The sequence below is a fragment of the Acanthopagrus latus genome, chromosome 1 (genome assembly GCF_904848185.1).
Source record: "Acanthopagrus latus isolate v.2019 chromosome 1, fAcaLat1.1, whole genome shotgun sequence".
NCBI lineage: Eukaryota > Metazoa > Chordata > Actinopteri > Spariformes > Sparidae > Acanthopagrus > Acanthopagrus latus.
In genome coordinates, this window is record NC_051039.1 from 27,761,147 (window position 1) to 27,775,099 (window position 13,953).

General features: G+C 42.0%; 2 long non-coding RNA genes across 2 annotated transcripts in view; both read left to right on the plus strand.

Annotated features, from left to right (window-relative positions):
* LOC119025243 overlaps nucleotides 1-862 on the plus strand; it is a 10,293-nt gene extending 9,431 nt beyond the window's left edge. Inside the window, exon 3 of the long non-coding RNA XR_005076749.1 lies at nucleotides 612-862. This is a non-coding gene — a long non-coding RNA (uncharacterized LOC119025243). The remainder of the gene's footprint in view (nucleotides 1-611) is intronic.
* Nucleotides 863-8,015: 7,153 nt separating this feature from the next.
* LOC119024525 overlaps nucleotides 8,016-13,953 on the plus strand; it is a 48,640-nt gene continuing 42,702 nt past the window's right edge. Inside the window, exons 1-2 of the long non-coding RNA XR_005076489.1 lie at nucleotides 8,016-8,149; nucleotides 10,285-10,401. This is a non-coding gene — a long non-coding RNA (uncharacterized LOC119024525). The remainder of the gene's footprint in view (nucleotides 8,150-10,284; nucleotides 10,402-13,953) is intronic.

Below are 13,953 nucleotides of genomic sequence, written 5' to 3' on the forward strand. Positions count from 1 at the left end.
AATCTTAGTTGGCTATGTAATACTCAGGCACACAATGTAAATAGTGATGATTAATTAAGATAATTAAGGGTGCCATCTTTAAAAACCCCAGCACACATCAATCAAAATTGATTTTTAAAATGAAAAGTCAATAGAAATAAAAGAGAAAATGACAGTGAATGAGGACAGGCAGGTACAGGATGTTTGGCATCTGTTCCTCAGATCATTTGTTACAAACTTGTTGGGACACATTCGTGTTCACACTCAGAGAACATTGTATTAAATTTTAGCAATGATCTGATCCATTCCATTTTTTAAACAAAGGGAGATGCTCATTAAAGGGTGCATAGAAGTATCCAGAATTTGCTCTGTGGGATTTCGGTGTTTCAGCAGGTGTAGGTGTAATGTAGGTGTTGATGGCTGGAACAGCGGTGGATGGACAGTATCTGCCATAAATACTTGATTAAATTCCTAGAATATTCTGGTTCATGTGATGTGCATATTTGCAGTAGAATAACAGAACTGTTGTTGCTGTACCTTATCAACATATCATGTATGTTCAGACATACACACATACTTTCCCTCCCTCTTCCCACTGCTCTCACTCTGCCCCCCACTCTCCTCCATCACAGGCTCTTTTCTCCCCGTCCATTCTCTGGCTGACAGTGAGGGCTGAGGCAGCCAGGAAGGTTGTGAGTGGAGCCATTGTACCCAGAGGTCAGAGAGAGTCAGAGATACACAATGCCAGGGTCAGAGTCACTGCGGTGATGGTCCGACCACATGGCAGCACCGTCCTACTCAGCCAGCGAAACCACAGCTGGGATAAGAAAGATTCAGGGAGAGAGAGAGGGATGAAGAAGAGAGAGGGTGCAGAGAGCAAAGGAGAAAGAGCTGGCACACACAAAAGTTTTGCAGAATAAAAGCAAAAAATACCATTTCAGTGTAAGTCTCTCCAAAATAGGGGAATTGTGAGAAACGAGGTGGAGAAAGAAGAATGAAGAAGGCTTTTATAAAAAATGTATGGAGCAGTAGGTTGAAAATACAGAGAGATGCAGTCGAGAGGAAATACATGAAGGTGAGGCTGGCAAATAAAGCCTGAACATTGAGTTCCTGCTGGTTGGAAAATGGTTGGTTGGTCATCAGAAAAATCATGAGATTCAAAAATGGTTGTGTACTGCTTTTGATGGAATGAAATCAAATGAATCTAATAACTTTTAATTTTTCAAGCGTCATTGAGACATAAGAGACATTCAGAACACTTATGTGTGTTGGACTTTTCGCTCATCTGTGCAGACAAAATCTGTGTTTCAGTGTTAGTGTGTTCGTTGGTATGAACATGTGCATGAATACAGGCGTGTCTTTGTTTGAGTGTACACGCAGGCTGCGGCTGTTACGGAAAATTAACTGAGTTGTGTTGAGCGGTTTTATGTAGGCAGGGGTGTTTTAATTTCTTCACAAAGTCTTTATATAAATATGAGACATAATGTCGATGGTGTGTTGGATAATCACATCTTGTAGTTTACTGCCCGTCTCCTCTGAAGCGCTAATGTGTTGGTCTAAAGCTCTCTCCAGTCTATAAACGTAGCCTCGGCTGGAATAACCACCATCTATTAGCTGACCTGCTGTCACCCGGCCAGAAGACAATCAATAGCCTCTGATAATGATGTCATTTACTCACAGTAAACCACAGATAATGACGAGACTGGAGGTCTCCTGTTATTACCTCATTTCATGGGCTTTGTCTCAATGTAGGGATCAACCGATACATGAACCCTTGCATGAGCGTGTACAGGAGTGTGTTACAGAGTCAGCTTGAAGTGAAGCCTTCAGAAGAGGACTTGTGTGTAGCGTGTAGTAGCATCTAAATTAAGAGTGTTGTTATACATTGAATTATTGAATGAAGATTATGAGCAAATAGAGGCTTATTGTGATCCAAAGATAAACCGAGGCTGTATACTTTTGCAATTATTTTTCTTTGTTTTATCTTGACGCTGGGTTTAAGTAAAGCAGCTGATGATGTGTATAGCCATGTTCTCTTTTTATAATACACCTGCATTTTTGTCTATAAGCTCTGATATGGTATCTACTGGATGCAGTTTTTGCATGTTGAACATATTATATGTTCAGTCAACACACTCCATTCTGTCTGCAGGCACATCTGTGGCATTCAGTTAACATGCTGAAGAGCAGCTCTAAAACTTCTTAGATTATGTTAAACTGATACTAGATTTGATAACATATAAGAGCTGCTACAATTGTTGATTAATCAATTGGTCAGTAGAAACAAGAATTAATAAGCAACAACTGTAATAATCTACTGATTATTTCAGTCATTTTTCAAGTACATGTGTCAAACATTTTCTAGTTTCAATTCACTAAATGTGAGGATTTACTGCTTTTCTTTGTCCTTCTTGAAGGTAGATGAAGATTCTTTGGGCATTGGACAGATGGTTGGATAAAGTAATCTATTTGAAGACTTCTCTTTGGCCTCACAACTTTTACATTTTATACTAAATTAATTAAATGATTAATCAATTAATCCTGGAAATAATCTTTAGTTGCGGCTCTAAACTTCAGTAAACAGACTATTAAAAATCAAAGATAAAGAGACACTATGGCCCTCTGATGTATCAGTCTAGTAGTAAGTATCAGTCTGTAGTAATATTTAACCTCCAGCTATTCATGTGATTCACTGATTTTGAGAATCCCTACAAGGAGTCACACACAAAAAATCTATTTTTATGCTTCCTTTGCTTTTGTAAGAGAAGGATCTGGTAGGTTTTACTTTGAGTGCTTGTTTGTAAGCCTGTCCAGATGTAGTTATGAAGAAATGTAGCAGTGTGTAGAGGGATGGTGAACATGGGATACGTGCGTGTGCAGGTGTATACATGTGCGCACATGTGTTGTAGATTCATGCTGAGGTGAGGTCTGAGCCTCAGGTTGATCCACGGTCAATCTGACAAGAAGCACAGGGAGTCAGAATCAGCCTCCAGCCAACTGCCCCCCACACACACACTTTCTCTCCTACACACACATACACACACACACACACACACACACACACACACACATTCACTACCTCCACAGTCTCCCCCTGCTGCACCCTCCATCCCCCCCCCCCCCCCTTCCTCCAGGATGTGGGCAAAGACAGCCAGGCTGAAGTGGATGTCGGGGGGAATTAGTTGCTAGCAGACAATTTGATTTCTTCGTCTTCAAGGCTTCCTACTACTCCACAGACGCAGTCAGCACAGAGGGTTTGATGCTCACAGATAGCAGCCAAGCAGGTCTGAGACACAGATAGATACAGACAGAGAGAGAGAGGCGGATGAAGGTAAAAAGCGATAAAGGCAGTAAGGGATGGGAGGTGCAAGCTAGAGGTAGACATGAAAAGGGCAGTGAGAAATAAATGGGCAGGTAATTAGGATTGACGTTAAAAAGAAATAACAATGAAAAGCGGAAAACAACTGAGCAGGGGAAAGGGCCGAGCGTGTCAGCGAGGTAGAAACAGAGGAAGACAATAGGAGAGGCCATCCAGGCAGCCACTTAATAGTCCACCCACTCACTGCTGTCCAAATGGGCAGATTGACGCCTGTTAGCTCCTTTAAGAGCTCCAATAATGGACCGCAGTTTAGGTGGGCGGCAGGGAAGGGAGCCATCCTGTCCAAAGTAACTCAATTCCTCTGTTCTGTTCTCTTGTTTCAGCCCCTTTCAGCACATCAGGCCGGTGAACAGATACTGTGCTCTTACCTCAGTGATCATGTACACAGCTAGATTTACCAACCCACAGAGGACTGTGGCAAGGTGAATTATGGCGGGAGTGGCTGACCTTGTGGTAACGTAATGTCAGTTTGAGCTGTGTGCGTGTCTGTGGGTCCTGTACATTATCTGCATTATGAACAAGCTCACTCGAGATGTGTCTCGTGTGTATGTCTCGTGTGTGTGCGTGTATGTGTGCTCGCGCGAAGTGCGTGAAGTGTACACGTGATACTGTGTGTCCATTTATGTGTGTGTATGTACTTTGCTGCAGGAGACTATGAAAGCCAGTGGGAAGTAGGAAATGCTGGAACCTTAAGAGGTTTGATCAGAACTGTCGCTAATGTCATTTGAACTATTTAAAAGCCAAATTTCAACCTTAATTTTACATTTCAAAATGTAATTATCAAAAAATAATTGCTATATGTGTGCCAAAATATTTGTTCGTCAGTCGGGTTGAGAGAAGCATCAAGGACATCATATTTACAGTGACAGACACTTGATTAAGGTTAGCGAACAGATGCTGTGTCATAAACTGTGCTCACATTTTGATTCCATGGTTGTTGGTGTCATTACAAACAGAAGTATACTCACACATCTATACATAGTGTTCAGTGGGATATTTCATTTTAGGCTGCTTGGAATCTTGTGTTGTTCTCTGTGTGTAACATCACATAATGGCAATTGGAAGATTGGAGATTTACACATAAACATATATACAAGTGTAACTGTACACAGAAGTCACAGTTTTGAAAGAGTTCCATACAACTGCATGGAGGGAAAAAAAATCCCAAATGCGTAAGGCTTGTTTTATTTTTACCTTCAGCTGACAGTAATGCAGTTACAGTTTGTTCCACCTGGTTAAGACACAAGACATTTTTAAAATTGCTTTTACAAAGGCAATAAAACAAAGGAGCAAATACGAAGTCAAAGATTAAAAACAGCCACAGTAAACAATAACATTTTATGACCTGTTTTAAAGTGAGCTGTTTGAACTAATGTCAGGTTTTCAGGAAACTTGACCCACAGGTGAAGAGAAAAGAAACTAAAAACTGCTTCACCTCAATTTTTAGTGCATTTACACAACACCAACACACAGCTGATTTGAAGCAGTGGCAGGTCTGGCTGAGTGAGCCATAGTGCATCACAGACAACATTTATTATGTCTTTGTCTTTTGCATTTGTTGTTTAATAGAAGATTGGAATACAGGTATTGAAAGCAGCACATTGTGGCAAACAACTATTTGAAGGTAGTGGAGTATCAGACAACCAGGACTGATTATAATGCTGAGCAGAATGACAATGTGCAGACAGAGTGGACAGAGCCTGCCAATAGAGACAGATCATCACAGGTAGAACAGGCTGCCCAGGGAGGCCAGGCTGTGTTCACTTTGTACTAAAAGAGAGGCTGAGACTGAATCACACCACTTAATTTACTGTGAGAAATAAAATTAATCAAGAGAATTTTCTTTGAAAAGATAAATAATTCTGGGCTGATCCTTCTCCCCGATCCTCACAGACTGCTTCATGTGAGGAGACCAGTGTCAGAGGAGAAGCATTCAAGTTATCATTCAATAATATGTAATTGAGCTTTGGAAATAATATAACCTAAACATTTGTGCCAATAAAACTTTTTTAATGTAATTTTCATATCGAGGGTATGTACAATATATCTGAGGTCAGACTGTTGAATAAACATTTAAAAAAAGTCAAAGTGAGAGGTAGCTGGAGTTTAAAGGGTCAGATATATTTTTAGATGTCATTAAACGGACAGGTGAACACAAAACCTTTTCATGTACATTAACTATTATACAGTTACACAATTCTGTGTCTTCTTGAATCGCTCTTGAATCCTAAATACACAACATCTGTCCGTCTTTTAGCTGTTTTCCTCTGTTTGACCGTCACGGGGGGCTGCAGCCAACCACAGGTGACACTGAACACGAGGTGAGGTGTACACAAAGTTCATCAATATGCCAAATGCTAAATCTCCAGTTATGAATTATTTCAGTCTTTCCTTCAGTAGCTACATGGATTTAAAAAAACGGTGCAATATAATGAGTGAGCAAATATGCAGTTACCACACCTTGAATTGGCCTTGAATCAGCATTGCATATATAATTAACCTTGATATTTTCCATTGATTGTACCATCTTGTCATTGTTGGCAGTGTAAGAAAATACTGCACCAATGCCAATAACGCATTTTGAAACCGAATATTTAAAAATCCATTCTGCACATTGAAAATATAGCATTAATAACCAAACAATCAGCACAATTGTGCACCCCCTCACAAACCACACAAGCACACACTCTCACAACATAGCACACATTCTGCACCCAAAAGCAACAATCCACAGTGTGTTTACATGTTGGCTTTGTTGCCAGTTTACAGTCACTGTTGTTTGTGAAAAATGAAAAAAATAAAAAATCCCCCTTTGCCGTAGGCGGTGCTGCTCCCTCCTCTCTACAGTCACTGAGGTTGTCTGGCTCGTAGTGGGGGAGAAAACTGTATATCCACTCTACTTGTGGGCTGCCAGACCCTGAACACACCCAGAGTAACTTGTTCACTGCCGGTGCCCTCCGGCCCAGCGGCTACGCTTTGCATGTCTCCAGCGCCACTACCCCCACCCCCTACCAACCCAGCCCCCCCCCCAGCTGTGGGTTGCCAGGTCCTTAGCCTCAACCCCTCACCCCCACCCCCAGATGCAGGTTGCCAGATCGTAGTAAGCCCATGCAGCGTGGAGGGGGTCTGAGACGCTGGCTGTGGCCCGGTGCCACGCTGGGCCCAGTTATTATCTCCAGATGACATCAGCATGAGCAGCAGATGCCTTTTTGGCCACAGGGGCCGAACTGAGAGAGAGAGAGAGAGACTGAAAGGGGTGTGGGGGGGACTCTGTGTGTGTGTGTGTGTGTGTGTGTGTGTGTTTGCGTGCGTGCGTGTGTGTGCGGCTGTCGGCATGCTGTTCTCGGCAGGATCAGGCTATTTATTACCTCCCCACTTATCAGGCCATCTCCCTCACTCAGCTGGGAAGGAGTGTCTGTTTCATTCCAAAACGACCATTTCTCCTCATGATGATAATGTAATCATGCAAAGACACACACACACACACACACACGCATAGAGAGATGAAGCATTTAATAACAGTGATCATAATCTATTTGCTGTGGCATTGATGCTAACATACACATGTGAAAAATGACATGATAATTAGCCTCATGAATAATTATGATGATAATAATTGACGGCAACAATCACAGTAATAGCAGTGAAAGAAGAACGTCGGTCGAAGTCACACAGGAATACACTTTACATGACAATCATCTCAGGTGCAGAGTGAACACATGGATAGTGTGAGTTACACTGGAGATACAGCAGTTAATGATGGTGACCAGGTTTGTTATGTAGGTCACCTGGTGTGTGTGTGTGTGTGCGTGCGTGTGTGCGTGTGTGTGTGTGTGTGTGTGTGTGTGTGTGTGTGTGTGTGTGTGTGTGTGTGTGTGTGTGTGCGCGCATGTGCATGTGTGGCTGCCTGTGTGTGAGTCGTCCCACTGGAAGCTGCTGGTTTATTTATGCCTCTGTTTTCTTTGAGGGACAGGCTGAAGAGGCAGGAGATTAAACTCATGGAAGGAAATCAAAGCAGAGGCAGACGATTTAGATTAAAGCACCTGCACCTCACCAGGTTTAGCAATTGCATGGCCACTGTGTAGATGAGTGTGCACGCACACATATATGTGTGCGAGCAGGCACTGCTGCCGTTCCCTGTCTATCAACTCAGTTATTTTACAGTCCTTCTTCCCTGCAGCTTATTATATACAGTCTATCCATGCTGGGCTCTGACCAATTTAAAGGAGTTAAAATCGGGCATCAGGAAATGATATTTCTAATCAGGCAACGGCAAAGGGCCCCTTTTATTAAAGTGGGGGTGCTCTCTCTTTCTGCCTCTCTGTCTGTGTTCAGAGCGGTCTACAAGACTGATAATAGCCTCGGCCAGCCTGGTGTCATCGTATTAAAGCACTGAGTGATTCCACACACACACTCATTCCCTCTCCCTCTCTGACCAATCCCCTCATTCTCCCTCCTTTGCTCCTTTCTAGTGAGAATGGACACTTTTGTTGTTCTTTCTTTTATTGCTCCACACCGGTGTGTATTATGCCTTTGAAAAAATATTGAATTCCCCAGAGTTCTCTGGGCCAACCAATCGCACCTCATAAAAGCAGTTGTGGATTTGTAAAGCAGTAATGTGCTGGTGAGCTCATGCACTGTGGCAGGAGGATGATGTGGCAAAGCAAACGGTGTGCACGGCTACATGATATAGTGTTAGTATAGTGATAGAAATGGATCTGGATCCCTTTTTTTTATATGGTATTTATTTTATGTTGTTTAAAAAATGAGTTCAGACATTGAATTGAGTTGGTGAGTAATTGATTTTTGTTATCTGGTTTGATCATGTTTTGCAAATGCTTAGTTCTGGTTGTGCTGTGAGAAAATTCTAAATGAAGGGTTTTGTCTTTCACATCCAGTCATAAGTAAAGTAGTTTTGACGAGGTGCTTTGTCTTTAGAAAATTCTATCCAAACATCGCTGTGGGCTTTGGAAGCTGTTACTGATAGCAAAGGGCTGCAGAGACTCTTTCAAATTCAAAATGTCTCTGTATACTCTATGAAGCAGATCTTATCTGAAAGTGATTCAGATCATAATCTTTGAAGGGCAGCCCTCTACATGACATAAGAGCAGATTTGTCAAATGAGAAATATTTCTTCTCAGGCCACAAAAGACAGTCTGAGCCAATTGGTGAAACCTCCTGCTTCAGCTGAAGCTGCTTTGAGGAAAAGCATTTAATCCAACAAGAACTTTGTAATTATCCCTTCAAAATGCATTTTAAATATTTCTGTTACAAACCAACCTTCAAATATGCCTCGTGCTGGATTACACCTCAGCAGAGCTCCCTTTATCCCAAATCACTACACGCAGTTCTATCTGAAACAAAACAGCCAGTCAGTCCAGCCAGCACACCACAGTGTTTTGTAACAGCTGATATGGTTTAAAGATTTCACTCTTGAGTCAAGTCTCACAGTGACAGTGCCTTGTTTGTTTGAACGCTTGTAGTAAAACTGGGATTCCCATATTGTTTGCATCCGTACTTTGTGCATTGGACTGATGACACACAAGGTAAACTGCTGATCAGCTGACGGACTAATGGCCTTTAACACACACGACAGCAACACCCTGTCAGGAGAAAACATCTGAGTCTGAACAACTTGTCAGTTTGGTTTTTCACATGTAAGCGTGAGAATAACTTCACTATCAAATGTAAAAACAAAGCATGTGCATTCAGTGTACAACTTATATATTATATAGTGTTTTCAGGATGTTGCCATATCGCGTCATGACATAAATGTCGTCATTACGTTGAATTAATGTAATTTTCTAACTTGCCTGTTGCATAACTAGACTTGGTCTAATACTTGGCTTTACCCACTTTAGAATTGTATTTACATTTCTGATGATTATTAAGAATCTAATTTTGTGAATATTTTGTGAAAGCACTAGTCGTCATCACAACATTATTGTTCTAATATTGATACCGAGATATTTGATCAAATGTATTGTGATATTTGATTTGTCTGTCGGCCCCACAACATGGAAGATATGACTTAATTTAAAGCCGGTGAAGTCAAGCTTTTCTGACTTTCGCAGGTCTGAGTGGGGCTCCTCCTCCAGCACTGTGTCCAGGTTTTAATTTAATGTACTTGGCAAGACTTGACAAAAAGGACTTTGGTATTGCAATATAGCCTTGACATATTGCAGTATAATTTTGTAAGGCCATATTGCCCTGCTCCATTTCACAATCCACATTCTTGTTCGTTTAAAGCTTTGAGGACGCTCTCACTCACTCTTTTTATCTATGTCTCTTCCTTTGTAGTGGTTATAAAAAGGTTAAAGGGAAATCAATAAGGAATGATGGCTATAACTTGACTCACTTCATCAGTGCACTTCATGAAAAGAATCAGTGGATCTGAGACTGAGTTCATGCAGTGTGGTGTTATTTCAGTGGTCATTCACAGTGATATTCTATAGATGCTCAAAGCAGCTAATCTTACGCCACTTGCATGATCATCTTCCCAAGTGGAGGCACAAGACAAGTGTGTGTGTGTGTGTGTGTGCGTGTGTGTGTGTGTGTGTGTGTGTGTGTGTGTCTGAACCATGACAGACTAAACAGTTGCTCTGGGTTGCATCAGTTGTGTTTTTCTAACTCTGCTCCATATCATCACAGTGGAGCTAAATCAAACTTAACTCTAATTAGAGGCCACTGATGGCTACGTGGGAGTTGTCCCAGAGATAGTCAGTGGTTAGTGTGGAAACAGAGAGGAAACAGAAAGTGTCACATAGGTAACAAAGCCTGCTTATTTCCACGCTGGATCTTGTACAGTTTACTTTTACTTTTTTTTATTTTTTAGGTTGCATCAGCTACGATATGCAAACAGTTCCTGCAAGTCAGGATCTACTAATAACTTCTCTGTCCCTCTTTGTTTCTCGCCCTGGGCTCAGTGTGTTTTCATCCGGAGGCCCCTGCACTGTCCTGGAAGTTGACTGGTGACCACGGGTGGAAAACCAACAGTGTGTTGTCACCCCAACTCAGACACCACCTCCAGACTCAAGCTCAAGGTAAACATGAATGTGGCCAGTGCACACTAACTCTCACACACGCATATACAAATACATGGCACAGAGTCAAGCACAGTGGGCCTGCTGACATGCCCAGCAAGCTCATAAATTAAGGTCTTGACATGGGCGTTCACGTGCACATCACACACAAACATGTAGGCATTTGGACACAAAGCAAACATGTCATCCCAACTCATTAACACACACACACACACACACACACACACACACACACACACACACACACAGAAGCAAAATAGGACATAGTGGCTGTTGAATACTTGGCCTGTCTCTTGGTGGTTTGTCACTCCATCTTAATCCCTCTGGTACAGTATTTAGAGAATGTGACAAGTACACACAGCGGCCTGTCGCAGGAAGATTCAGCCAAGATTCACAGGGCATGGTTTTGTTTTTCCTAAGCCAACAAACATCCTCCTTGAGTGTCAGTTCATTCCTACAGAGTTATTGTACCAGTTACTACCAGAGAGTCAAGTTGTCAGCCTGACAGAAACAAATGTCAACAGTAAGATCATATATTGATTCTTGGATTGACTGTCGTGTAAAATATAAAGGAAACAATCACTAATAACAACAGAATTGTATATATGCAAAATATATGTTTTTAAATTCTCAAAAAAAAGGAATAAAATATTCAGACTTTACAACTGCAGTGGAGAGTAAAGCAAGTTTGTGACTTGCAACCCATTACCTCTGTGCAGTTTTGTGTCCTTCCCTGCTGTTTAACTCTGCCCTGCCCTTCCAGCTATTCATTGAGTTTCATGACAGCATTAAGCTGGTTCGAATGCCATAAAAGACAATGGCTGTGAGCCAATGGCCTTGCCTGCACTGCCACAGCTGAGGCAGCCATTTTAATAGGTATTGACGGCAGGTTTTAACCGCGTTCTCCCACCACGCTTAAAAGCCCATGTTCCACTGATTAGCTAATTAAAACCTAGAGCGAGGGCTATCGATTCAGGGGAAGGGCAGTCAGGAGGCATCTGTCCCTCAGCTTGAGATGGCCCTGGTACTCTCACCCCCAGTCCACACATACACACACACCGACACACACAGCTCTCGAGTTAGGGCCTAAAAGCATTACCAAGGCCTTTTACACTTCACTGGATCTATATATTGGCTTTGAGTAGGAGTTATCGCTTCTATTTTGAGAACGTTTGCTTGCGATTACCAGTTGAGGATGTGATATTTTTATGCCTGCAGTGTGTATGTAGGTGTGTGTGTGTGTGTGTGCGTGTGTGTGTGTGTGTGTGTGTGTGTGTGTGTGTGTGTGTGTGCGTGTGTGTGCGTGTTAAGGAGGGCCACGGCTCTAGCCTGTGTTCGATCAGTCCCCTGCCGGGCTCTCAGTAATGGTGGGTATTTATATGCAGAGCCATCAGACACCTGATGGAGGTAGATTACAGGCTTCTGGCTGGACAGGTAGTGATAGAGGTGTCAGCCCTCACTTTTACAGAATCAGGACTCTTCCCTTTTTCTGCCCCTTCACATTACAACTAATACCATGATATCACCCGATTGGTTTGAGACAAGCTGATCTTTCTGATAAAGGATGAAAACAGATAAACACAGTGTGCTGTGTTAAGGTGAAGTGTTGAATGGGGGACGGGGGGGTTTGGAATTGGGTCACTGTAGCAACACAAAAGAGGTGACGATAAGTGAATCAGTTTTGTGTGAGGATAATAAAGAAATTCTCTATAAAATCATAACTGAACTGTTTTAAAGTCAGTCAGCCCTGATCATATATCAGTGAATGAACACAATCATATAAGTATTTATAACTAATGTAAACCTTCCAATTAAAAGGACTAAAAGAAAATAAATTGATGTCATTAAATGTAACTGTAAAAGCATTAGGAAAGTAGTAGAGTTTAAAATAAACCATCAAGTTGCTGTGATGCCCTCCACCTTGATCCCTTTCGTAATGGGCGTGGTCTACCAGGCAAACTGAATAAAACACAACAGATTAACATCCACCACTGACAGAGTCAATGCCATCGAGTTGACTAACAAGTTGCATTTCAGCCATGTTGTTGTCTGTCTTTGAAAAATATCAGTTTGAAAGTTATTAAAGAGACAAAAACAAATACACAAACACCTGCCTGCATAACAGCATAAGGTTAGTCAAGGTTGATGGACAGTGAATATTTAATTGCCACAGTTGTGCAACTCATATAAACACACACACATACACACCTGTGTGGAAAGTAGGCCGATGTAGTTCCATAATCATACTGTTTCATAATGAGACTTATCTAACTGCTGATCCTATCTTGGATAGATTTAACAGGGTTGCATGCGTGCGTGTGTGTGTGTGTGTGTCTGTCTGTCTGTCTGTCTGTCTGTCTGTCTGTGCACATTCAAGCGTTTCCCCTTACATTGCATTGAATATTTATACTGATGACAACAGTTGAGCTGAACAAAATGAGTGTGTGTGTTTGTTGGTGTGTGTGTCTGAGAGAGAGAGAGAGAGAGAGAGAGAGAGAGAGAGAGAGAGAGCGAGAGAGCAGTATATTTATGGATGTATTGATGCATCCATGCTTCTATCCAAACAATAAACAGTATATGTATGTAAAGATACGGTGCGTTTGATGGCGTGGAGCTTGCAGCGCCTTGCAGACTCACATTTCCTCCTCTGTATTCATTAGCCTCCTGCTCTTCTCTCCTGGGATTGAGGATTAGCCCGAGAAGGGAAATGAATGCTTTCTGGGTAGACGGCGTCCTCTCTGCCTGCAGCAGGAGGTCCATTGTCTGGTTTGATATCCGCGCAGGACAAGGGACATCTGATCTGGCAGCCCTGACACACATGACACAGCCGTTAGCACAGGGGGCCCTGAGAGGAAGCAGAAACATGTTGACAGGAAGTGCTGCCGTCTCCATCTAGGGACTACTCTTTGGTCAGAGGAGTAAAATACGCTTGTGATTGACTTGTTAAACAAGTATTCGTCTGGAATCAAGGTTTTATTGGTTTCCTGTTGACAAGTTGGAACGTGTCAACAGGATGTTGATTTATGCTTGTGGTGTGTTGGGAATTGATTTTAGTTTGTAACAGGAGGAGAGTCAGCAGTTCAGTTTTCATTGACTTGTAGGTTAGAGAGTAAACAATGGGAAATAGAGTTTGATTTATAGAAAACACTGAATGTGTTTTGATCAGCATTAAAAAGCAAGTGTGTGAGACAGGGCAGCTGTATGCTGAACCACTCTCAGACAGGAGGGAGAGTCGAAATTTTGATGCAATCAATGGCAGCATAAATGCAAAGAGGGTTTTTATAATGCATTAGCAGCTTCTTGTATTATTCTGCTTCATTACTGAATAATGCCACATCAGGAAATAGATTTTTTTTTTTCAATCTTTTCAAAGAATTCTCCAGGACAAATTACTCTCTGAAATGGTGGCATTAAGAGGATAGAGCCCGTTTTTCACCATGCTGCCCCCTTCCCCTCTCTACTCTGTCCACAAAATCCATCAAGAGAATTTAAGTAGCTGTTAATTACTTCCCTGTCCCTGTTGAAAAGAGGAAGTGAGTGGGAGAGAAATCG